This window comes from Mus caroli, unplaced genomic scaffold, assembly GCF_978045245.1.
Source record: "Mus caroli unplaced genomic scaffold, Mus_caroli_1 scaffold_1, whole genome shotgun sequence".
Taxonomy (NCBI): domain Eukaryota; kingdom Metazoa; phylum Chordata; class Mammalia; order Rodentia; family Muridae; genus Mus; species Mus caroli.
The window spans coordinates 155,035,548-155,063,450 of NW_028227256.1; the positions used below are offsets into that span (position 1 = coordinate 155,035,548).

Genomic DNA, 27,903 nt, shown 5'->3' on the forward strand with positions numbered 1-27,903 from the left:
TCAAAGATACCCAGAGCCAGTCAAGGTCTAGAGAAGGACATCTCACTTGATCAAGAGTGCAGAGAGCATGTTTTTAAAAGTAAAGGGGTGATAAAAAGAATTAGGGCTCTTCATTCTGGAAAGCCACAGGCTAAGAAAAGAGCATGATTGAAATTTATGAAATAATGAAAATCATAGGATAAAAATATGAACTTATTAAGTCCCAGTGGATAAAACTAAGAAGAATTTTTTTTTTTTATCATTTTAAAGAAATAGTTTTAGGGCAAAGTAAAAATAGGACTTCTTTTTATACAGGAATGGTGAGCACAAAGATCTTATTACTCTCAAAGTTTGCCAGGACCCAAATCAAATCAAAGAGAGATTTACAATATTACAGGTCAGATTCATGGGGCATTGTAAAAGTAACCTAAAATAATGTGGTAAAATTGCCCATGTCTTGAAGGAAGAAGCCATTTGGCTTCCTGTCTTTGTCTGATATTCTTTCATAGAAGCATTCTAAGTGGGCATGCTGAGAATAGAGGACCCAGAGAAAGGCTAAGAGAGCATACTTGCAAATATGACCTCCCTGACCTGATGGACTCACTGCTTAATTTAACATTTGTAAGTTTCATGTAGGTGTGCATGCACAGATGTGCACATGCATGTGAAGACCAGAGGTCAACTGTGGGGGTCCTTTGCAAGCTCTCTGCCTTGATCAGTCATTGGGATTGGGGCCTTCCTGATTAGACTAGCCTGACTGCCCAGTGAGCCCGTGGACCTACCTCACCTGTCTCTGCCTCTCCTGTGACCCTGCAAGGATCCTGCTCCCAGCTCCCAAGTCAGGATGGATAACCCGTCACTTCCTGTCTCGCAGCTTCCGTTTCAGATGACAAACTTTCTGACTTAATTTGTATCTTCTCTTTTAAAGGTTCTTTTTAAAAAGTTAAAAATAGCCACAAGGAGAGTCTGCAATGCTCCCTTCAGTGACCCAGATAGTCTAAGAGCAGGTATTTTAAGAGACTGGCAGCAGCTTCTCATCTGGGGACACAGGCTGACTCTCAGGAGCCAAGGAGCTCAATGTAATAATAAAATATTAATCCTATTTCCCGTACTCGAAGTGCTCCTCTTGCTCGCTCTTCCTCCGTAAGCCCCCCCTTATCCTTCAGTGTGGCGTACGAAAAGCTCTGGGTTTCAGGGCAAGAGTATCCTGAGTTAAGAGTTATCAGATCTTGAGTGAATAGCTTCACATCTGTGAATCTCGGTTTTCCTATCTGTAAAACAGAGATGCTAGAATCTCACGGTGAGAGAGCCCAGGGATATTGCCCACCCAAGTTGGTGGAGTAGGGCCCAAAGAAGTACCGAATTTCAGGTAGTCCAATTGGATATCTATGGGATCAATAATCTCTATTTTTTTTTTTTTTTTTTTTTTTTTTTTTTGGTTTTTCGAGACAGGGTTTCTCTGTGTAGCCCTGGCTGTCCTGGCACTCACTTTGTAGACCAGGCTGGCCTCGAACTCAGAAATCCGCCTGCCTCTGCCTCCTGAGTGCTGGGATTAAAGGCGTGCGCCACCACGCCCGGCTAATCTCTATTTTTAAAACTTTCATATTGATCTGTCTACATAAATCAGATGGATTTTAATTTTAATTTTTTGTTTGGTTTATCCAGACAGGGTCTCTCTGTGTAGCCCTGGCTGTCCTGGAATTCACAGGGACCCACCAGCCTCTGCTTCCAGAGAGCTGGGTCTAAAGGACTGAGTCACCACGCCCAGCTACAGTTGGAGTTTTGACTATACTTAGTCTTTCATATTGGCTCTAATTTGTTCACACCCCCATCTGGCACATAAATTCTTGCAGGCTAGGGCTGTGCATTTTATTTTTTCTATGTCAGTGTTGCAGGAATGGGCACTTAATCCCTGGTAATTGATGGCTGGAGCACATTGCTGTAACTTTAGTTTTTTTTAAATCTATTTTTAATGATGGTTCTTAAATGCTTTAACCTCTCTTGTAGCCCACTACCCACCAGAGATGGTGGAAAAGGAAGGCTACAGGGGAAATGGACCTGTTTAGAAAGATTTTTTGGGGGGGGGAGAAATTCTTGTCTGTGTTGTCTGGAAATTGGCAGTTCAGTTCACAGGCTAGCAGGCAGTAGCATCTTGATATACTCACAAACACTTCACAGATACACCAGCAGTCCAGTTCCATAGAGTCAGGTTAGCAACAGTGACCTAGCAGAGTCAGCCAGGCCTCAGCCTCAGCTCAAGTCAGCAGGAGGGACCCAGAAGAACACCAGAAGTTCTCAGCTGTGACTCTCTCAGGGAAGCAAAGATCAGTGAAGACTTGAGACCCATAAGTGTTGCACAGCTAGCTGTACCAGCAAGCCAAGCTCTGTGAAGTCCTATTTATACCCTCCAAACATCACATGTTCTCCACTTGACTTGCCTCAGCACAGGTCTTGCTTCAGCATGGCTCTTGCCTCAGCACGTGTCTTCAATCAGCCTGCTGAGTCTGTTGAGTCTGGACAAATGGAGCTCAACTATGCAATGTAAGGCAGACCAATACATGCGTGTTGTTAGCTAAGAGTCCTTCATCATGCGTCCTTTCATGTGCTTGCTTTAGCAGAACATCCCCTCTCCTATGTCTGCTTCAGCTAAACATTCCTTTACGAGTCTGCCTTAGTCGTTTACCTGTGGCCACTTCAAGGAAAACACTCCTTCACGTGTTTGTGCCAGCAAAACACCACCCAACACAGCTGACTCTCCAAAGAACCCTTAAGTTTCCACTTCACATTGCCCATTTAACTAAACTGGGGATTTGTATACAACACAGGCCATTTTCTCTGCCTTCATCTCTCCTTGTGCATTGACCATGCTCTGCTAATGGGCAGCTAGCAGGAGACCTTTCAGGTGCTCATTATCTTGTCAATTCACATCAAATAGGAGCTCTTCCTATACTTGAAGATACTGCTGATATGCCCTGAATGGAGTCTGAATTGACTCTGTGGGTTTTCCCTGAATCAGCCATTCTTTCCTTCAGCCGTGTCTGAGGACCCTGCACCCCCAGCATTATGCCTCCCTTCCAGACCACACTTTCCTCTGCTTGGACACTGAGGTCCATAATGAAGCCCACTGTGACCCTCCTCTAGCTGTGGTGGCAGCGAGATTTCACAGTGGCCCAAAGAACCTGTGATCTTTGTGTAAGAATGCCATTCCTAGCTGGCCCTAAGTCACATCCATGAACCCTTTGTTGAAGTGTTCCACACAAAGAATATGTTGGCAGTGTAGGACTTTATAACTTGTGAATATAATATAATTTGGACATGTATATATGCATATATGATCCAGTTAAGCTTAGCTATTCTAGGGAAAGAGAAGTTTACACAATTATGGTTCAGATGAGAAATGTATTCCATAGCCTCATATGTCTGAGTCTAAAGTCCTCAGGTGGCAGCACTGTTTTGTGAGGTGTAAAACCTGTTTGACTATGGGACCTAGCTGATGGAGATAGGGTCTTAGGGACAGATTTTAAGGGTAATGGTCCAACCTTGCTTCTGGTCTAGCCTTTTCTGCTTCTTAGTTAGCCACTACTAGAGATGTGAGGGAGCTACCCCATGCTTCCTCCAGAACACTGCCACCTATGTCTGTGTTAGGTATTTCATTCTATTGACCAGAAAAGTAATACACACACACACACACACACACACACACACACACGCACACATGCACACACACACACGAACACACACGCACATGCACATATGCACACACACACACACACATACATGCACATACATGCATGCACACAGGGAAGGCGGCCACATGAAGACACAGACAAAAAGTGGAGTGTTGCAGCCGTGAACCAAGCAAGAAAAGCCAGGATGGTTGGAAGCCAGCCGGCACGGAGAACAGGCAAGGTTAACGTTTGGTTTTGAACTTCTGGCTCTGGAACAATGAGGAAATACGTTTTTACAACTTGAAGTCTCTGTGTTTGCGGTACTTTGTTTATGGAAGCTGTAGGAAATTAACATGCTGCCTAAGAGTCTAAACAAAACACAACCATGCCTCAGATAACATCCTCCAGCCCACGGTGGACCACCGATGTCATCGTGGCCCTGTGATACTGCAGTGGAGTTGAGAGTTTCTGCCTAGGGACTTTGCAGACATGGAATTATCATCATGGTACGACACATCGCTCATGTGTTTGTGGCAATGATGGTTTAAACGAGTCCACTGTGATGTCAGCTGAACAGAGTACAGCACATAATAGTCATACAGGCCGGTGACATGTGACTGCTTTTGGTTCATGTCAGTCCACCACACATACTTAGTGTTAGGTTAGAATGTCCTCCCTCCACTTAGGAAAGGGTTTTCTGTAAACAGCAGACAGCAGCCTCCTGCCATATATCTTGGGCTTACCATATCTCTTGATTGCGGCAGGGACCGCAGCGAGTGATTGACTCACACAATGTAGGTTTGCGTGTTTGCTCTTTGGTGTCTGCATGGTCACTAGCACGTTTCAGGATGTAGCCTTGTCATTAAGTGACATTGTGATTCTTTCTATAAAAGGGAGAAATACAATTGATTATCCACTGTCTCCAGAGGGTTATAGTCACAGTCCTGCCATGTCTGATTGGTGATTACCTAAGTAAAAGACTCCAAGCCTCTGACTCCTACACAGTTCTGTGTGTATCCTCTTTCTCTTCGTGTGTATTTTATGTGTGTGTTTTGTGCATGTGTGATTTATGCACTGGTGTGTGTGTACATACATGTAGAGGCCAGAGACCAACATCCCATGTCTTCTTTGATTGCTTTCCTCCTTAATTAATTTTTAAAGGTTTACTTATTTCATTTTATGTGTATGAGTATCTTGCCAGCCTCTATGGATGTGCACCATGTGTCCTGTGGAGGTCAGAGAAAGTGCCTGGTTCTCTGGAATTAGAGTTTCAGATGGTTGTGAGCCATCGTGTAGATGCTGGGAACTGAAGCTGGGTCCTCTGTAAGAGTGTTCTGAATGATCTGCTGAGCCATCTCCAGCCTCGTCCACCTTTCTTTACCTTTATTTTCTCTTTTCTTCCCCTCTCTCTTCCTTCTTTTTTTCTTTTTTTCTTTTCTTTCTTTCTTTCTTTCTTTTTTTTTTTTTTTGAGACATATCCTCACATTGACCTAAAACTTACCATCCAGCTAGGCTGACCAGCTAGCTTCAGCTGTCTCCTTCCTTCCCAGCCAACTCTGTTGGGCCTCTCAGACCCCCAACCTGCTTAGTTCCTAGTCATCTTTTTCCCCCACTTCACACTGTCACAGTCACACAATGTGACACCCACACAGTGTCACACTCACACACTGTCACAGTAACACACTGTCATGATCACACAGTATCAGTTACCACACTGTCACAGTTACACACTGTGACACTCACACATGGTCACATTCTCACACTGTGACACTTACTGTCACAGTTACACAGTGTCATGCACACTGTCACACTCACACACTGTCACAGTTATATATTGTCACAGTTACACATTGTCACACTCACACACTGTCACAGTTACACACTGTGACACTCACACATTGTCACATTCACACACTGTGACACTCACACACTGTCAATAGTCGCTGTCACACACACTGTCACACTCACACTGTCACAGTCATATTCTGGAGATGGTCTACAGGCACTAGCCTCAAGCCTCACTTCCATATGTTCCGTCTAAAGCTGTAACTCCAACCATTCTTCAGCCTTGCCAGTTCACCATATACTCACACCACCCTTATATCTCAGCATCCTTCCTTCCCAAAATGAGCACAGGGTACAGGCTCAACTCTTGTGCCTTTGATGATCTCACCCAAAGAAAACCCCCCAGACATGACAAGTCCCTTCTCTTACTGGAGACTGAACCCTCAGCTTTGCACACACTAGACAAGAACTCTACCTCTAAGCTACATCCCAACCCAGTCTGGCTTTGAACTTTCTCTGCAGCTTAGGCAGGCCTGAGCTTTCTGTTCTCCTACCTCAGCCTCCCAGGCAGCTGGGATAAGAGGCCTGGCCAGACTTGATAAATTCCTATTATCATTTATCCCTGCATCTGAGAAGCTAATGCCAGATAGACACACTGACAGGATTACTGGGCAATGGTAATTTGGGAGCCCTCTGATACAAGGGATTGAACCCATATTTTGGTCTCTCAGATCCCCAACCTCCTTATAATAATAATATAAGGATTCCTAATAATCCCTTTTTCCACCTCATACTGTCATAATAACACAGTGTCACACTCAAACATTGTCACACTGTGACACTCACACACTGTGATACCCATACACGGTCACACTCACACCATTGCAATCACACATGCTCTCATGTACACTGTAACACTCACACACTGTTACAGTCTCACACTGTCACATTCTCATACTGTCACAGTCTCACATTGTCAGTCACACACTCTCATACTCACAGTTGTAGTCACACATGGTCACACACTGTGACACACACATTGTGACACTCACTGTGACACACTGTTACACTTACACTGTTGCAGTTACACACTGTCACACTCACATAGTCACAATCACACAGTCACAATCATAGCTCACACTGTTACACTCACACATTGTCACATTCACACACTGTCATAATCACATACTGTCACACACACTGTCCACTCATACACTGTCACACTCACACACTGTCACAATCACACAGTCACAATCATAGCTCACACTCACACACTGTCACATTCACAAACTGTCATACTGTTAAACTCACATACTGTCACACACACTGTCACAAACACACACACACTATCATTCACACTGTCATACACATTGATTCTCACACTCTGTCACAATCATACACTGTCACACACACTGTAACACTCACACACTGTCGCACACACATTATCACTCACACACTCATACACACTGTGACACACACACTGTCATACACACACTATCACACTCACATACTGTCACACTCACACACTGTCATATTCACACATTGTCACACACCATCACACTCATACACTGTCATACACACTGTCACACACACTATCACACTTGCACACTGTCACACTCATACATAGTCACAATCATACAGTCACACTCACACACTGTCATATTCATACATTGTCTCTCACACACACACACTATCACACTCACATAGTCATACATACTATCACACATACACTGTCACACTCACACACGGTCACACTCACACACGGTCACACTCACACAAGATCACACACACTGTCACACTCATACATGGTCACAATCATAAACTGTCACACTCACACACTGTCATATTCATACATTGTCACACACATACTATCACATTCACACACTGTCATACACACTGTCACACACACTATCACATTCACACATGGTCACAATCATACATGTCACACTCACACACTGTCATATTCATACATTGTCACATATACACTGTCACACTCACACACTGTCATACACACTGTCACAAACTATCACACTCACACACGGTCACACACACAGTCACACTTACACACTGTCACACTCACACACTGTCACAATCAGATGGGAACCCAGCGCTCCAGTTGATCCTCTCAGTGCAGCTAAGTCACTGTCCCATTCTCTGAGGGGTTGGCTGTTTTACAACTTGTGGCTGCCAACCGACTCCCTGTGCTGTCTCTGGGCTTTTCACTCTACCATGGTGGCACTCCATTCCATTTCCAGACATTTGCACTCACAGTCACTCTGTGACTGTGAATGAGACTTTTTCACTCATTCATCACCATGGAAACCCCTCACAGGCTACCTCTCTCCTGGAGAAGTGTTCCTGAGGCTTCTACCCCAGGGAGGCTGGTAACCCTGCCCTGGCCATGCATCTTCTGACTCTTCCTCAGTCTTTTAACACTAACATCGCCTGACTGACATTTGATGATGATTTTTATTCATTTACTTTTTTGTGGTTGGGGTTTTCTATCTCTGTCTACAGCAAATAGGTTCTGTGAGGGCTTCCTGCCACTGCTTGGTTCATCTCTACAGCCTCAATCCCAGCACGGTGTCCGGCACACAAAAAGCCCTCAGTGAGTTAATGGGTTAATGGGGGGGATGAATCTAGGAGCTGTGGTTTTGAGCTGTTAGCGAGCAGTTAGTGAGTTTTCAGTTCTCCATCTTTACTGGACTTGGACTTGAAGTCTGGTTCTCTGCTGCCTAGCTATGGGACTTGGAACTGAGCACTTACCTTCTGTGTGAAGATCGTGGTGTCTTTTCTCATAGGAAAGACAGATGACACAGCACTGCTGGATCAATGACATAAACCTGTACAGAAAATACAACACAAAGCTGTGTGCAGTAAAGAACTGAATACTATGTGACAGTCACGAGCCACAGACTGGGTGCATGTTTCTGGGTGTTTCACCTGAAGTTACTCAAGTACTCTTTACAGTACCTCTTGAGGTGGCTATTGTTAGGCCCACTTAATAGGTAAGAAAACTGAGGCTCAGAGAGACCCAGTGATTTAGTTAAATGGAATTGGAGATTGGTAGTCAGGGTCAGGCATGCAGCCTCGTCACATGTCTTCACAGCTATACAGGGCTGTCACATTTGCTGCCTCAGCTCTAAACCTGGGCGTCTCACATACCCTTGCAACCAGGGAGGTCAGGACTTCTATTCACCATTTGCTTGTGTCATGGATAAATGTGAGGGTTTTTAGTACATTATAAACTAGGAACTTACACTAGCGAGTAGAATTTAGGTTTTTTTTTTTTTTTTTTTAGAAGAAATGTTTATTGTTATTTTCTGTTGTGAGTTTTGTATCAGAGCCTGCTAAAGATGCTGACAAACATGTGCATCCAGGACACCTCAATAGCATTGACCATAGCGCTTCCATCTTTACTAAGTGGTTTAGCAATAAGTGGATAGATTGAATAACTTCCTCAGTTCATCTGAGGTATCCAAGCCAAGGGAAATGCAGGGCTATTAATGTCTGGATACATCTTTGCTGCATGTGTACCAAGAACATTGATGTACCTCCTGATTTTTTATGGGTATCTGTTTATATCTTTCATTTTATCTAGTTGGGTGGTTATTAACAAAAATAAGAGTTAGCCGAGTGCAAGACAAGATGCAAATACAAGTCAGATTTAACTATTCTTTGTATAAATCTAAGGAAGTGTTTTTTGCACACAGAGCGAGAATATGCATGCGATTGCTAGTTTTTGTCAGGAATTGCAAAATCTTAATTTAGCATTGCCTCCATCGGGTTGTCCCGTGAACATGTCTTCGAGGGCGTTTCTTTGATTAATGATTGATGTGTGAGGGCTTACATCCCAGTGGCAGTGCCATACCTGCACAGCAACAGTCATTCTTAATAATGAAAGCCAAAACAGCTTGATCTCAGATCTAGAGGCCCGGAGGCTTACTTGTCCAGTTTGGACTTGGACAAGTTATTTAACCTCTCTGACCCTTCAGTTCTTTCCATCTTGAATGACGGGATGCCTTAGAGGGTGAATATCACCCCTAATTCATATGCTAAAATCCTGACATCCAATGTGATCTTAGCAGTTGTGGCATGATCAGGACATGAGGGCAAAGGCTTCATGAATGAGATTCATGTGTGTTTAAAGGAGGGATGAAGGAGCTGCTTTATCATTCCATCATCCCACCATGATTTAGACAACCACCTAGAGGAAAGTGTGCTTCATAAAAAACAAACAAACAAACAAACAAACAAACAAACACCAAATCTGCTGGTGGCTTCACCATGGCCTTCCCAGTCTCCATAACTAGTAAAAACAAACTTCTGTTTGCAAGCCAGGCAGCCAGGGTTATTTTTAGGATTAAAAAAAAAAAGTAAGTCACCACTGTGAACAAGTTATTATTTAGTTTTACATAATAATATGAACATCTTTATAATTTTTCTGATTATTTAGTTTTCATAGGGAAAAATGAGAAATTTATTTTCAAACACAGAAAGTGAGGTAAAAGTCACCAGAAATATCACTACTTAAAATATCTTTGTGTTGTTTCTTGATGTTGTTTGCTTTTTTAAGACAAAATTTTGCTCTGTATCCCAGGGTAGCTTCTAACTCTGGGTCCCCCCCCTTCTTCTGCTAGAAAGACAGTTGTGTGGTCACCACATCTCACAGGCTTATTTGGATTATTTTTGTAGTTGAAAGTTACAGAACATTTAAAAAACTTACATTATAAAATTTTATTATAAAAGACTTGCAAATATAAACATCACACACCAAAATTAACTTGATCCAAAGTCTATGCAACTCAATGACTGTCTATATGGCTAGGATAGGCACCCAGATTTTAACTAAATCCAAAGTCTATGTGACTCAGTGAATGTCTATATGGCTAGGATAGGCACCCAGAATGGCAGAATCTGTGAAGCTTTATATTAGACTTTACACTTTTAGTATGGAATATATTTTTATGCACTTATCCACCACTCAAAGGAAAAAAAATCCATGACAGAATTAGAACTAGAAAAAAAAGTTATATCCATGGCCTTTCCAGTCTCCATAACTAGAAAAAATAAATTTCTGTTTATAAGTCAGTCAGCTAGGATTATTTTTAGAATAAAAAAAAAGTAAGTTACTACTGTGAATAAGTTATATCCTCTTTCATAATGGACACTAGTTTTTTTAAAAAGTAAATCTTGGAAGAATTCTGTAATTCATCCATTTTTCTGAAACCACAGCTCTCCCCTATGCAAGTCCAACACTGAGAGCATCTTCTGGTCTAGCGAATACAAACATGAGACATTGACCTTCTCATCCCCACATATGCTTACTTGATACATAGCCTTAGAGTGATTGAACAGCTTGAATTTTCTAAACTTTCCACATTAGAAATTTGTTATTCATTTTATTTTATGTCTACCCATATACTCTCCTTTATTTATCTATTTACATCATTTTTTTATATAATATATTTTGATGATGTTTTTCTGCTCCCTCAACTCCTCCCCACTTTTTTTTTTTTTTTTTTAAGATTTACTTATTTTACTTATATGATTAACACTGAAGCTGTCTTCAGACACACCAGAAGAGGGCATCAGATCCCATTACAGATGGTTGTGAGCCACCATGTGGTTGCTGGGAATTGAACTCAGGACCCCTGGAAGAACAGTCAGTGCTCTTAACCACTGAAACATCTCTCCAGTCCCACTTTGATTCAATTAAAAAAAAAAAGTATTCTCTCCTGTGTTCTAGTTGTGGAACATTTGTTTGTTATTTGGTTATTCATCAGTAAGAGCTTGTATTACTCAATTTCTTGCTGTTGAAACAGAGGAAGGCTTGGTTTGCCACCTGCCAATCATCATTCTGTAACAAGCATTTCCATAAATGATTTCAGGGTCATCCCTGGCAGCATTATCTGAAGTAGTCTGGACTGAACACCGCTTCCAGCATTATCCCTGTGTGGGCCTGTGGCCTGGGGTTCCTTTTTCACCCCCAAGGCATGGTGATATAGCCTGCTTCTGACAAAAGCCTGCTTCTGACAAAAAGGAGAGGCTGTGGAGCTCAGGACCAGATCAGTGTTTCTTATTCTTTCTGCTGTCTGAACTTGTCTGTTCTAGAAAAGTCTAAGAACGTCTTCAGCATTTGTGAGTGTGTCTGGAACAGAGAAAGAACCCACAAACACTACAGCTAGTGCCCCTCCCCAACCTCAAATCTATTTAAGATTCAGCAAAAGACTCAGGAGCATAAGGGTTTAGGCAAGTTACCACTTGCCAGTGGTTTTCACTTAATAAAAACACCTTTATGGTTTTTTTCTTTCCCAATTACTTAAATAGATTCCCCCGAGGGAGCAGAATTGAAGCACACTTAAAACTATATGTAAAAGCAAAGTCTTCTAGAATCCCACTGCTTTTAGATATCTAGTTAGCACTTCATAAACGTACAGACCTTCCTTTAAGCACACACATGATTCACAAAGAGACTATTTTACAGAAACAGGACATAATAGATGCTATTTCATTGGAGCCTTTGAGAAAGTAACTTCTACTTTGCCAATGCTCTCTTTCAGACATTCTCAGAGAAAGGAAATATTAGCAGCTGCTGCCACACATCTTTTATGACCTTTATCAATATAGATTCAATAACTAATATATAATTTTGTATAATCATACAAAAGTATGTATATGTATAAGATAAGAAAAGGGATGATACAATTTTTCCATGCTATAATAACTCAGAAAATTCTGTCTGTTGGGGCTGGAGAGATGGCTCAGAGGTTAAGAGCACTGACTGCTCTTCCAGAGGTCCTGAGTTCAAATCCCAGCAACCACATGGTAGCTCACAACCATCTGTAATGAGATCTGGTGCCCTCTTCTGGAGTGTCTGGAGACAGCTACAGTGTACTCACATATAATAAATAAATCTTAAAAAAAGAAAAGAAAAGAAAATGCTGTATGTTAATGGTATCAGCTTTGAATTTTTAATTATTATTAGTCTTGCTTTACAACATAGTTGTAGCAATTTATTCAATCGTGCCCCTAATTTTAAGCAAAAACCTTTTCAATATTTTGTCATTCTAAATTCATTACTTTTTTTAAAAAAAATGAGCTACCATTAATCCTGATACAGTTTTGAGGTGGGGCACTTATTAAGTTGCTGTCATGACTGCTAAGAAAGCCAGTGTGATGGTTGGTGTCTTCAGGACTTTTGATCAGGCACTCGGAGGTCTGTGTGGTTACCCTCTATACTTTGAAGTAGTGCCCCTTTTAGTGGGACTGTCTCAAAATGGTGATCAGATCATGTTTCCAGCCTCAGGAGCTACTACTAAATTATTCCGTGGGGAAACTGTTGCTGAAGCGGAAAGGTTCTGTGTGGCTGACGTGGCAGGGCAGTTTGCAGTGTCTGCCAGCTGTGAGTAACAGCAGGCTGTCAGGATGGGATGTCGCAGGAGCAGCTGCAGCAGCTCCTCATTTAGGAGCAAAGATGTAAGTACTTATTTTCACCACTAACAACTTCACCCAAACCAAACCCAAGCAGAAGAAAACTAAGAGGGAATGTAATTTTCACTGGAGACCCCTCTAACAGATTCATTTGAAAAGCATGTAGTTTGAACCAGAGAAGACAGGCATTCAGGCCAGCACATGGTTTCATCAGAATGAAGAACTTGACAGGATCCTGTTTGGAAAAAAACAACAACAAAAAAAATCAACAACAACAACCATCGAGTTCAATGGTGGCTGAGGCTGGTTTAGACCCTCACTCTGTACAGGGACTGCATACCTTGGCAGGGGCCTTGCCTTGTTGGCTGGAATGCACGGCTAATGTGCATGTAATTTCAACTTTCACAGGAATTTAGGCAAGTTTGATTATGGTTAGATGAAAGGAGACTTGGCAATTACAGTGTTTGGGGAGAGGATAGAGCCCGTTAAATATTTTAAGGAGGATTCAAGCTGGTTAAAGCTGACTTAGAGACAACGTGGAAACTTCTGTTCTCAAGCTATACAGATGACAAGGGGCCTGGTGCCTGCCAACTGTGACACATGAGGACTTGGCACAGAGCGGTGAGCAAGCGGTGGCTGCGTGGCTTCTGTTCCCAAGGTTTATATCCTGAAGTCGGGTCCAGAGTTCCTGGTATTTGCCGAGTTCATAAACCATGTGTTTACAGGTTGGTGGTTTCCTTCCTTCCTTCCTTCCTTCCTTCCTTCCTTCCTTCCTTCCTTCCTTCCTTCCTTCCTTCCTTCCTTTCTTTCTTTCTTTCTTTCTTTCTTTCTTTCTTTCTTTCTTTCTTTCTTTCTTTGGAGACTCTTTTTTTTTTCTGCTCACCAGCTTTGCAGGAAACCTCAAAAGGGACTACCTGTTGTCTACCTGGAGTGCAGTTAATGTTTTGGCCAACAGATATTTTTAACTCCCACCTCTCTGCTGGGAGAACCTAGGCAAACAAAGTGGAAGAAGTGATGGCCCCTGTGGAATTTGCAGCTCAGTAGGAAAAACAGATGTTACAAGGGGAGGAGTGACCGCTGGGTTGGGAGAGGAGAGAGCTGGGTCTTGGCCCAGATCCCGATGAGCCATGTGCCACTCTGGGCTGCAGCTCGTGGGCTGTGTAGTGACTGCATGGGGATGGATGAGCTCCCACCTGGTGTGAGTTTCCTGCTTGCTGAACAGTTTCTCACACAGCTCTGGATTTTATCCACATGTAAAAGGATGGATATTTTCCTTAGGAGTGTATCTCACCCATCACCAATTAGGACTCTTCACATTGTGATATTCTTCTGGAAGAGCCTGGGAAGATCCTCCTAGAGAGGACCCACTCACAGTATAGATACTTTAGGAACAAGCCTTGCTTTCAAGAAAAAGGCCTTATGAGTAGTGATTCGATGCCACCTCATCTTAGATGTCTGGGTATCGGTTTTCGCGTGGCTGGTGCTTGGGTCAGGAGCCTTTACTACTGGTGACTTTTGAGGAACAGAGGGACAAAATGAAAGTTCTTAAGATGACCTGAAAGAAATTTGAATGATTAAAAACAAACAAACAAACAAACAAACAAACAAACATATAAAACAGGCAGTGGTTTCAACTAAAATACTGAATACTTGCCGTTAGTGACTGTGTGGAGTTTCCTGGCTTCCAGAAACTCACTACCATAGATCAACTGATTACCCTGGAAACTGGGGGAAACTCATAAGATGCTTTAATAGAGATGATAGATTTCTTTAACATAATTACTACACACATATTCCCCCATCAGCCTTGCCTAGCCTAGCTCACTAAACTATCTACATAGGTCTGAATGCATCGCTTGCTCTCTGTACTTTTGCATTTATTGGGGTTCTTCATGGTTATGGTTGTTTGTTATTGCTTGAGACAGGTCTTATGTAGCCCAGGCCTGCCTTCAGCTTACTATACAGTCTAGGCTGGACTTGAACTCCTTATCCTCCTACTTTAGACTCTCAAGTGCTGGGACTATAGGCATTTGATACTATACCAAGCTAAAGTGTCCTTTTGACCTGGACAAGTCCCCTCCCCAGAGACTACCACCTCCATCTCCCAGTCCTTTATTTACCTGCTCCTTCAGCCTCTTCTTTCATTGGTTTCCCATTTTGAGTTAAAAAACTCTTGTGTGTTCCATTTTACAGTATCCTACTAATCATCAAGCCAGCCAATGAAAACGCACAACTCCTTCACCACATCTGCTCTCTTCTCTCCATTCTGATCTTTCCATCAACCCCATGAAACTGAATTAACACAGTTTCAAATTTGTATAGGATGTGATCTCCTACACTATTTTCTCTCCTTTCCCCTGTCCCGTTCTGTTTGGTACTGGATCTCTTGTGGCCCAGGTCGCCCAGGTTACTCTGGCGTCAGACGCACTCACTGGCCTTCCTGCTGTCATCTCCCTCCATGCAGTTCCGACCCTGTGTTCTCCATGTACACGGACCTTTCTGCCTTCTTTTCTCACCTAAACGGTTATTTTGAAGCCTGTGTTCACCTTTGATGGTCTCATTTAAAGCTGTGATTTTAATTATGACGTGGGTGTTGATACTGCCTAAATTAAAGCACACAAAATCTTCAGGACAAAAACACAAGCATAAACAGATGAATATCATCTGCCACAAACCCATGTCTCCTTAGACTTCTCTTGGGAGTTCCTCCTGACTCACTGTTGCCACTTTGGACCCCTCTAGCAAGCGTTCCCAAAGGCAACTAAACTCACCGTGGCCCAACATGCTTCTCCCAGTAAAATTCTTGATCAGGGACATCAGCATCCGAGGTCACCAATCCAGGACTGTGTAAGTCCAATTAACCCGCTTGTTCTGCTTCCTTGCTATATTTTGAATCTGACACCCACGCCTAGATCAGTCTTTTTTTCCACCAGTCCCTTGGTTTGGCCTGAAGCCTGTACCGAATTAAGGAGATCATTACTGACTGTCTCTGAAGCTTCGCCTTGCCTGTGGTATAGCATTATGGAACCATTCTCTCCACTATTTACTGTGGGGCAATGGGCTATTCACAGACAGACTGGTCTCCAGTTGAACTGAGGTGTGGAACCCCGGGACCTGGTGGTGATAATTCACCTACATGGGATGGTAGGCGTTCCCTCATGTTTCCTGGACTCAAGGCTCCTGTTGAAGTTACCGCCCCCCACAGCCCCCACAGGAGAAGTGTGTGGCTAGTAGTCATGGAGACAATGTCCCAAGCTTCTGACCTTCAGGCTAGACTTCTCCCAGTTACCTAGCAACACCAAGATAACGTCCTACCTTAAGAGGGGCTGCTTGGCCCCTCCTCACTCTCTTACACTCTCCCTCTTGCTCTCTCTCTCCTCATACTCTCCTCGTTCTCTCTTCCTCTCTCTTCCTCTCTCTCCCCCCTCTCTCCCTCTTACTCTCTCTCTTACTTTAGCCTTTCTTCTCTCTCTTCTTTTCCCCTTCCCTCCTCTTGGCCTCTTCTCTCTCTCTCTCTTTTACCTTTTCTCTTTCCCCCTGCTTTTCTACAATAAAGCTCTAAAACCATAGATTGTCTCTGTTCATCAAGGCCTGCTGTGCTTGGATGATGGGATAGGCTTTCTTTTAATGAGCCATTCCTAATCTCCTGTCAGAAGGCCTTCCTGTGCTCCAGCCGTGGACTGGACTAAAGACTCTCGCCTGTGTGGGAACCTCTTTCCCTCTGCTCTTTCTCCCGTATTCCTGGGGTTGAGGGTGTCGCCCCAGGGCCCCTGATATTGGGGGCAGTCTCTTATTCACCCCCCGTCGAGTGGGGTCCAGTGGCTTAGATGCCCACCCGGGGCCAAGTGGAAAGCATCTGGCAGCCCTCCCACGTCTGCCTGCCCAGAGCACAGGAGGAACTCTGGCTGGACGCGGGCATTCTCCCCCTCCCACTCTTTCCCTTCCCCCCTTAGTAGCCCACAATTTACCACCTGATGTTAGGAAGGTATGAGACAGAATTATGTTTTATTTTGTAATCCTGATGCTTATAACAGCATAAGGCACATAGCAGTTACTTAATTGACTATTATTGAGCGAATGGATGGGGGAGGAGATGGCTACCAGTTCCACCCATATTGGCTTTGTGCTATCTCAGCTAACCCAGTGGCAGGGGTATTTTTCTTCTTCTTCCGTGGTTTCAGGAAAACTTCTGTAGGTTGGAGACATCACCACCCCCAAGCTCCAGTTCAGAGTGAGATGTCCCTGGACATGTGCTGGATGCTGAATTAGTCTCTGTGGTTAGGGAGACATAAAATTCTCATATTTATGTCTGAATATTTGTGCCCACTCTTAGATAAAAAGATGGGCTATGTCTCATATGTGGTATATAAGTTAAGAATAGACAGGGAAGATTTTTAAAAGGAAAACTGATGAATTATTGTCAGAAATGACAGGATGTTGGGCAGGCAGAAATAGCAGATATGTTTTTTTAAGTAAAGAACCCTAGGTCTTAGCTGTGAGTTGACAGCACATGCTTTTAATCCCAGCGCTCAGCAGGCAAAGGCAGGTGGAGGCCAGCCTGGTCTACAGAGTGAGTTCCCGGACAGCCAGGGCTACACAGAGATATTTGGCCCCCAAAACAAACAAACAAACACACCCAAACAACAACAACAACAACAACAACAAAACCAAAAACATCCCAGCAAACCCAACCCTCCCTAAAATAAAACAAAAACAAACAAAAAACCCATACCCAGGTCTTGGGAGAGGTGGGGCTACATGCCTCTCTCTGTGGCTGAGTGAGGCAGCTAGGATGGGCTGGGTGGCTTTAACTGTCAGTGCTGCTTTTTATGTCCTAGGCTCTCAAATCATCAAGTCTATGACCCATGCCACTGACTGTGGCTGCTGTGCCCTAGGCTTTCCTTTGCCTAAGAATCTTTTTCCAGTGTTCACCGTTCTCGCCGGAGCACACTTGTCTCTTTCACCTACTTCCAGGATCGTGCACTCTTAGTTTGCAGGTCTCAGTTGCAGCTGCTTTTCTTTTGAGAAGCTTTCTTTGACTGGGTGTGGCTCCTTCATAATGGATTTCACTACCTTCATACTCTCATTCCCTATACACGCCATTGTAACTAATTTGTCTGTATCCCCATTAGATAGTTGTCTTGGCTAAGTTTAATGTCAACTTGACACAAACTACAGTCATGAGAGAGGAGAGAGTCTCAGTTGAGAAAACGCCTTCGTTAGATCCAGCTGTAAGGCATTTTCTTAATTAGTGATTGATGAGGGAGGGACCAGCTCATTGTGGGTGGTGCAGTCCCTGGGCTGGTGGTCCTGGATTCTATAAGAAACACCGAGCAAAGCCATGAGGAGCAAGCCAGTAAGAAGCACTCCTCACCTCATGACCTCTGCATCAGCTCCTGTCTCCAGTTCCTGTCCTATCTGAGTTCCTGTCCTGACTTCCTTTAATGATGGACTATGATGTAGAAGTGTAAGCCAAATAAACCCTTCCTTCCCCAAACTGCTTTTGGTCATGGCGTTTCATCAGAGCAATAGAGAACCTAAGACACCAGTAAACTCCAAGAGTACAAGGAGTAAGTTCACCTTGCTCTCTTTATGTGGCTTAACTTGGCATGTAAGAGGCACTTACTCCCTAGTTATTAGGTAAGGACAGGAACTGTGCATTCTTTCTATGTAGTTTTGGGATTTGCCTTCTTCACTAGAGGAGCTATGGAGAATTAGCTTCTCTAGGAGGAAAATAATCTTATTTCAATTAACAAATGAATTTATATTTGTGTGACACAATAATTACTTGTTGAATGAAAGAACTGCTTTTTCTCATTCTCTATAGATGAGTTAGACCCCAGTTGGAGTCAGTTAATGACATCATGTATTTGATGAATGACACCTGGATCAGCACGAGGACATGATGTCATTAATGCCATGAGGAATACAAAGCGTATCCTTAGTGTTAAAGAAAACAGTGGTAGCAATCTTGTAGAGAAACTCCAGCACAGGAGGAATGTCAGGAAGGGCAGTGTTTGCTCAGCACACAGAGAGTCTGCAGCTGCCCCCAGAAAACAGCAAACTTTGGCAACTGTGTTGTGATGGCTGCAGACATTCGTGCTCAGAAAAGAACCCTCTCCATCATCCTGACATGCCCTTCAGTGTCCTCTAGAACTGAAGTTTGACCCTTGGTTTCTGCCATCATAAGTGGTTCCTACAGAAATTGCCCTAATGTGCTAAATTCAGTACCGGAGCAGCCCTCCCGGAGAGCAGCTCTATGTGCAGGCACTAATTCCAGACTGAGAGAACAAGGGGCGTAAGTGCCACTAAAACACGTGTATGCATTCACCGCCTATTTCTGTCCATGAACAGTGGGCAGAGGGGCAGGACACCAGAAAGTGGAATGGGACTTTGTTGGCTGACAAATTGGATGAGGAGAAAAAAAAACCAGAAATGAATCTTTGAGTTCTTATTTTTATCGTTGAATAGCTGTCTACTTACCTACCAATCTATCATTAGGCTGAATGAGCCTATTTATACAGGCTGGATGACTTTGAAGGTTGTAATCATTGTATTCACATGAAATGAGTTTTTACATAATTGCATTTTTGTGTTGAATCTATTCTATGCCTATTGCTAAGTACTGTGCTTTTTTTTCTTTTTCTTTTTTTGGACGAAAACATTGGGCTAGAAATCCTCTGATTGATTTCCTGTGAAGTTCTTCATTTGGTGACTAATGCAGATGTACCGAATGAGCTTGGCAAAATCTCTGATCCTTTCTGGCCTTCCCTATTGTTTCTCAAATGAACAGTCCCACGGATTCCACCAGATAACGCAATAACAAGTCAAGGACAGGTACTTCTCGGGAAGACAAGATAAGGTAGCCGTGGGTTATTATGATAAGAGAAAGGGCAGAATGACTATTGGAAATAGTAACGATGGGCTAGATTATCAATAATAAAGTAAAACTACGTGAAAAGTTCATTATGAATGAAAGATAAAAGCTAAAAAAATGCCGGGCGTGGTGGCGCACGCCTTTAATCCCAGCACTCGGGAGGCAGAGGCAGGCGGATTTCTTTTTTTTTTTTTTTTTGATTTTTAATATTTTTATTACATATTTTCCTCAATTACATTTCCAATGCTATCCCAAAAGTCCCCCATAGCGCCCCCCACTTCCCTACCCACCCATTCCCCTTCTTTTGGCCCTGGCATTCCCCTATATTGGGGCATATAAAGTTTGCAAGTCCAATGGGCCTCTCTTTCCATTGATGGCCGACTAGGCCATCTTTCGATACATATGCAGCTAGAGACAAGAGCTCCGGGGTTCTGGTTAGTACATCATGTTGTTCCAACAATAGGGTTGCAGATCCCTTTAGCTCCTTGGGTACTTTCTCTAGCTTCTCCATTGGGAGCCCTGTGATACATCCAATAGCTGACTGTGAACATCCACTCCTGTGTTTGCTAGGCCCCGGCATCGTCTCACAAGAGACAGCTATATTTGGGTCCTTTCAGCAAAATCTTGCTAGTGTATGCAATGGTGTCAGCGTTTAGAAGCTGATTATGGGATGGATCCCTGGATACGGCAGTCTCTAGATGGTCCATCCTTTCATCACAGCTCCAAACTTTGTCTCTGTAACTCCTTCCATGGGTGTTTTGTTCCCAATTCTGAGAAGGGGCACAGTGTCCACACTTTGGTCTTCATTCGTCTTGAGTTTCATTCGTTTAGCAAATTGTATCTTATATCTTGGGTATCCTAAGGCAGGCGGATTTCTGAGTTCGAGGCCAGCCTGGTCTACAAAGTGAGTTCCAGGACAGCCAGGGCTACACAGAGAAACCCTGTCTCGAAAAACCAAAAAAAAAAAAAAAAAAAAAGCTAAGAAAACGACATGCTCTAAACAGTTGAGAAAGCAAGTCTTGCATTTTGGGAGGGGTGGGGAGGGGTGAAGAAAACAATAGTGAGAATTTTGTGTTCAGGAAAATCATGAAGATCATTTTGGATTTATCCTACAATGTCACTGAGTAAGACCTGAACTTTAAAACTGCACTTTTTTTTAAAAAAAAAAAATTGAGATTTGAGTGTCATGCTGCCAGCTTGTAAGTCATCCCATTGGTGCAAAATGATGAACTAATTAAAAAAAATCTTTTATTGGATTGGCTCTTTAACAGTTTCAGCTATATGTATACACACACACACACCCTTCTAATTACTGACACTCTCCCCTCTCATCTCCTATCTCTTATGATCCTCTTCCCTATATAAGTTTCTTTTCCATGTTCATGTCTTTTTGTTTTGTTCCCTGCTGAGTTAAACCAGGGCTGCCTGGGTGACAACATGTTTAGAATTCCTCATTGGAACCTGATGGGACTGTCACCATTAGATACACCACTGACTGCCCTGCTTCAGAATCAATCAGGAGGCATAGAGCCTTGAGGGCCCCTCCCTGATCCACGGCTGACTACTGACAGGTTGAGCCGTAAGCAGGCTGATTGCGGGCAGCTTTAGATGCTGGGAGGTGATGTGCCCAGAAGAAGACATTTCTCTGCCCTTTCCCCTAATCTTTTGGCTCGTTTATTTTGCCCATGCTCTCTTGTTCCTTGCTCTCTGAGCCTTAGATTGTGTGGTGTAAATGTCTTTTTTAAGGCTGAACACTCAGTCACCCTGTGTTCTCTGCACCTTGAGCAGCCTTGAGTTTCTGTATTCACCACCATTCCTGGCGAAGAGAAACTTCTCTGATTAAGGCTGAAAATAGCACTTGTCTGGGAGATAGACATAAATATTGAGAAGGCAGTTGGGCACCATGTCAATTGAGCTGAACAATAGTGGCAAGTTCCCCTTTCCCCATATCCAAGACCTCTTCAGCCATGGATTTTTAAATTAAGTTTACAGTACTAGGCATTCATTTCTCCTTCAGAATGGCCCCAACTAAGTTAACTAATGGTTATCCCCATAACAGTTACACCACCATTGTGCCAGTAGACACATCTTGCCTGGCTTGGTATGATAGTTCTCATCTGGGTAAGACCACAGTTTTCTTTTCTTGCCCCACCTCTTGAAGCTTGCACAGTAACTCCCTAAACTGTGAAGACTAGCCAGCATGGAGGAAGCTTTCAGCCCAGTTCCAGCTCAAATCTTTACACCTGTGGACCAAGACATTCGATGTCTTCAGTGGTAGGATCTTTTCAATTAGTTCTGGGGGGGCAACTGAAAGGAATGGCAAGCACTTGTATTGTTTTGTTCAGAAGGAGGTAACACCTGCCGTTGGGTTTGGTTAAATAACTATAGCTATTAGGAGCAGTATCCAGCTCGCAGGCTTCTTTCTGACTATCTTTTAACACTATATATTAAAAGTGGTCTACAGGTAGTAGATCTCCAAAGGGCTTTTTAATACACTCTTCAGTTTGGTTAGCCCCTCTTCTTCCCTTTATTCTTCCTTCTCCATTTCTATTTCAGCAACTCCTCCCATTAGCCTCCCTCTTTGTTTTCATATTACCTATTTTCTGCTATCCCTTGACCCAATGGCCCTTTTCCAGTTTCCTGGCCTCTACAAGGAAAACACACAGATCCTAAGGTTAGGATCCACATACAAGAGAGAACATGTAAAGTTTGTTTTCCTGGGTCCTGGGTCACCTCCCTCCAGCACCAACCATTAACTTGCAATTTCATTTTTATTTACAGCTATGAAAATTCCTCTGTGTAAATGTGTCATCTTTTCATTCTCTGTTCATCTATTGACAGATATCTAGGCTGCTTTTCTTTCCTGACTGTTGTGAAAAAACGACTGTATTTGACTGAGTGTCTCTGGAGTAGGCTATGCAGTCCTTTGAGAAGATGTCTATGAGAAGTGTGGTGGCTCAGGGAGTTCTGTTTCTAGCTTTTTGAGGACCCTCCAAACGGACTTGCATAGTAGCTGTGCTTGTTCACACTCCCGCTAACCGTGAGTCAGGTTTCCTGTTTCTCCATTCTTTCCAGCACTTGCTGTCCTTTGATTTCATGATGACAGTCATTGTCATTGGGGTAAGATGGAATTTCATGGATCTTTCAATTTGTCTCCCCTCCCCCAACTGTTGCTAATGATGTTGAACATCTTTTAAAGTCTTGTTAGCCATTTGTATTTCTTTTTAAAAAGATCTGTTTAAGACTATGGTACATTCTTCAATTATTGTTTTTGTTTGTTTACTTTTTTTTTTAAAGAGTTCTTATTCTATATATCAGTTCTCTGTTGGATGTACAGCAGGCAAGGACTTCATTCCTTTTTGTGAGGGTGCCTCTTTATTTCATAGCTTCTTTTGCTGTATAAAAGTTTTAAAAATTTAAAAATCACTTTAGTGTATGTATGTGTGTGTGTATGTGTTTGTGTGTGTGTATGTACCACAGTGATTGGTCAGAGGACAACTTGTGGGAGTCAGTTTCTTACTTCTGCCCTGTGGGTCTGGGGACTGAACTCAGCTCTTTATGCTTTATGGTTTGTACCCTGGCCCACTTGGCCATGTCTCACTGGCTCTGTGCAGAAGAAGCTTTTTAATGTCATGAGGTCTCATCTCCCAATTGTTGGCAGCTGTACTCTTTTAGTAACAACCTTTGCTGAACACTTACTACAGTTACTTTCCTAAGTGCTTCTAGCAAGGGGAGTTTAACTTTTTAACAGCTGCTACACACCGGGGATCTACAAATGTCTTGGACTATGTTAATCACTGCTCTCAGACTCATGTGGCCTGTAGCCAACAGCTAGACCACACCTGTTAGGCCTTATATTTGTTTATTAAAATTAAACCCCAAACAGTGCCTTTTCTCACTTATCCTACCATGGTCTTACAAGGGTATCTGGAACAAGATACAGTATCCTTTAACAAGGCTCCTTTGCCTGGGATGTTAAGTTACTTGCCTCACAGCTAAGCCCCAGAAGTGCTGGAATGCAAATCTAATTTCAAGTTCAAAGCCCTCTCCACTGTGATGCCGGCCAAGTATCACCTGTGTGTACGTGGCTTAGCTTGTCACACCTTTATAGAATATAAAATAACCTGGATGAAAGGCAAACATTTATTCCAAACTCACCTTCATACTTAACAGGTACTTATCCATGTGGTATTTCATTTCAGTCACATAACAGCCCTTTAAGGATTTCATATTCAAGATGAAGGATCTGGAACATTATAACAACTGAGTGATTTTTTTCCCCTCTCAAATGTGCATGGCTGAGAAATAACTGAGGGAAAAAAATTAAAGCTTAGTTTCAATTCCATTTTTTGAAAGATTTATTTTAATTTATGTGCATACAAGCATGTGTGTGTGTGAGTGTTTGTGTGAGTGAGTGTATGTGTGTGTGTGCTTGCACCTACCCTTGTGTACAGGGGCCCATGGAGACCAGAAGAGTATGCTGGATGTCCTGGAGTTGGAGATGAATGTGAGCGCTCAACGTGGGTGCTAGCAACTAAGTTCTAGTCCTCTTCAAGTGGCTTGAGGTCCTGCTCCAGTCCCATCAATTTCCAGTTTTCTTTGGAACTTTGATACTCTCCACAAAGATTTAAAGATGGGAAATTTGATGAATGAGGTTGGGGCTGTGTGATTTGGAGAAGGAAAGGCTGCTGAGCTGCATGGTAGGTATCCCCTGTCTTAAAATGACTGAGATGGGATTCTGAGACGCGAGCGTGCGTGTGTGTGTGTGTGTGTGATCCCTTAGGAAGGGTATCTGAGCTTTAGAATATTGGTGTATACTACTATGAGGTCCCCGAGGACCTCCTTTCCTCAGTGAAGAAATACCACGTGTTCCAGGAAAACCAAAACTTTCAGACTCTCCAAACATGGTTAGTGAGTTGGTGCAGTGCAGTGGCTGGGATACAGAATTTTATCCAGCAGTAGAGAGCTCAGAAAGCTTTAGGTCTGTAAATGAAAGAACTGTATATCAGCAGGGGCCTTGGCTTGAGCTTCCTTGGCATGGCCATGGCTTCACCTGCAGGCCTGGAATCCTTCCAGAGGCTCTTTCCAGCTCATTGGCTCTGAGTGCTTGAATGTCTGCTCTTGTTCAGAATATGTCTCTCAGACTTCCCCACTGCGTGGCGAGGAATGACTCAGTGTGGGGGTGCAGAATATGTATCTGTTTATCTGTCTCATAGCCAATGTGGAAAATTTTTTTGACATCTCATGCTTGTCTTCAAAAAAAAAAAAAAAAAAAGACTGCAAATTTGAACTTCCCTTCAGAATGTTTGCGCTGATGTTAAATTAAAATTCTATTGAAAATAGCTTATAAAAGAAAAATCATGCCTCATGATCATCCTGTGGCATCCTGCCCTGTTCCTGGAGCCACCAGCCTCCTGTGCGGGAAGCACTGGACCACACCTCTTAAAGTTGTGACTGCTGATATTCTCACCTTAATCCATTGGTTTTTTTTTCCCTGTGTAGTCAAGTGATACTGTTTCTTTATTTCCTCTAAGTCCTGGATCAATGCAGGCACTGCATTGAGTGTCAAGAAGGATTTGTTGATTTCACAGCAGCAATAAATATTCAAGTCTCTTCCTGGTGATGTGTGTAGAATACTTTGTGGTTGCATTTTCCAGTACATCTAGAGAAGTAGCAATTATTAACACCTATGGAGCATTTGCTATATTTAAATTATTTGTAAGTTTTAGATATGATTTTTTTTATCTTCATCATAATTCTGTAAGGTAGGGTTCTGTGAATCATCTCTGCAGATGAAGAAATGTTATGATATAGATATTACTAACAGGTTTATATAGTCAACAGATGGTAGAACAGGGTCTCATGTTCAGACAGTTATTCCAGGACTGAGGTGTGCTTCTCTTCTCAGGCATTGACAGCCATTGATCTGCAGCAGAGAGAATACCCTGAGAACGCTAAAGACTTCTATTTCCCTTAGCTGCTGTGTGAGTCTTCTTTGCCCCTTGGCCCTTGACATGGGGCCTAAAGTCACAGACATAACCCTCTATGGGTGCACTCATCCTGACTCTGAGAGTACCAGTTAAATGGGAGGCTGAGTGGCTGAGAAGTAGGACCTCTCTGCCAGCCCAGGGCTGCCAAGGAAGCTTGGAGTCCTTCTTGAATGATGGGGTGTCTCTTTAGTTATTGGTTGCAGTGCAGGATGCAGGAAGAACAGGTCTGTGGGAGGCCAGACAAATGGCAACAAAAGGAATCCATCGTCAAGATTATCTATAGGGCACTATGGTCTAGTGGCCTATAGATTGTGCCAACTTCTGTTTCTAAGCCTTCAGGAAGTCCCAGGGCCAGTACTGGCGACTTAGAGTATCTGTGCCAGGTTAATTGACTTTGGCACAGGCACCCCTTTTTTTTTCTGGCACCCCACATCTCTATAATTGGAAGTCTTGGCCAGAGCATACTTGTGTGTCTTTCCTGTTACCCAGCTTCATCCAAAGGAAGGCTGAGGACTTTGTTGATCAATAAGTGGTTAAGGCTATAAAGATAACTGACCTGTAAGATTGGCTTTAGGGGCCCTGCATTCTTTGATTAATTCTTAGCGTCACTAGAAAGAGACACAGTACCCAAGACACTGCTGAAAAAAAAAAAATAAAAACACGTAAGGAAACTATCCAGTCTCCCCCACCTGGACTGAGTTTTAAAAATTATTGAAATTTAATGGTTTTCTTTCACTCTTGTTTTGGAATGTGCCTTTCAGTTATAGCTAGTGACCCTGGTTTAACAAGACTTTTTTTTTTTAAACAATTTTTTTTTACTAGATATTTTCTTTATTTACATTTCAAATGCTATTTAACAAGACTTATACATAATGTGGGCCCATCTTTGCTCCTTTGTGCCTATGAGACACCATCTACTCACTCTTTGGCCAAATCCCATCAGTCACAGCCTCAACATTCTTTTACTGTTTTCTTCGAATTTCTGTCTAAAAATGTAATCCAATATTTGTTATGCAAACGGTTGGACGGAATCATGGTGAAGCTATCACTGCTCTACATTTGAGATGTTTATAAAGAAAACGTAACTGAGCTGGTACTACATGCCAGGTACAGGGTATGGAACAAGCACAGAGAGCCCATGCCCTTATGGAGGCTAAAGCTAGAGCCTCCGTCTAATATTGGGGTATTTACAGTCCGCTTTCTATTTGAAGATGTGTTCCTAGTTGTAGCCCCCCCCCCCTTATGTTTTCCACCCTGGCCATTTTAAACTTTCTGGTGTCTCTCAAGTCCCTTCCCAGATGCTTATTCGAGAGGCAGTTAGTAGGACTAGTCAGTCGGCTTCGGGAAGTTTTCTTTCTTGGGCCCCATGTGTATAAACTCACGTGTGGTCGTTGCCTTCTTTATTCCTCTCTCAGAGGAATGTGTTTCTTCCCTTAGTGAGGTTTAGATGTGGGCTCCCCTATCCTGGGTTCCACATGGCTGGTCTGAGATTCCTCCCTTCAGCTTCTCTTCAGTGTCTAGGTTCCTCCACTTGACCCAGCACATTCATATATGTCGCCTTGTTCACTCTAAATTGATTCTTTAAACCTGAATGCCAGCCTTACACCAGCCCTGTTCCACCCATTTAGCCCCAGAGAAAGAACTGCTTGCTTGTTGTCTCTTTTGTCATTGCACCATTTCTTTCTTTCTTTTTTAATTGGATATTTTATTTATTTACATTTCAAATGTTATCCCCTTTCCTGGTTTTCCCCTCCACAAACCCCCTATCCTATCACTCTCCCGATGCTTCTGTGAGGGTGCTCCCCCACCCACTCCCCCACTCCCAACTCACTGCCCTAGCATTTCCCTACACTGAGGCATTGAGCCTTCACAGGACCAAGGGCCTCCCCTCCCATTGATGCTAGATAAGACAATCCTCTGTTACATATGCAGCTAGAGCCATGGGTCCCTCCACGTTTCTAAGTCTGCCTTGAACATAGCTCCACTGAAATGGTTCATGCTAAGACCCTCAGATCTAATAGTCCAATCCAGTAACCCAGAAAATATCTTTCACTTGTTGCCTTTCTCACCATGCCCTAAAGTTTGTAATTGTTGGCTGTGCCTGTTTTTGCAGCTGTCACCTCCTCTGGTTTACAGAGTACCGCTTCCTCCCAGTTCTCAGGGTATCTGT

At 43.0% G+C, this 27,903-nt stretch overlaps 1 protein-coding gene across 2 annotated transcripts in view; it reads left to right on the forward strand.

The window, feature by feature from the left end:
- The first annotated feature begins 12,808 nt into the window (after positions 1-12,808).
- Sec16b (SEC16 homolog B, endoplasmic reticulum export factor) overlaps positions 12,809-27,903 on the forward strand; it is a 62,988-nt gene continuing 47,893 nt past the window's right edge. Inside the window, exons 1-2 of one of the 2 annotated variants that reach the window (XM_085842430.1) lie at positions 12,809-12,911; positions 13,424-13,591. The gene's annotated coding sequence lies outside the window, so the exon portion shown is untranslated. Of the gene's footprint in view, positions 12,912-13,199; positions 13,592-27,903 lie in introns of those variants that run through there. The other variant, XM_085842434.1, reaches the window with a different exon arrangement.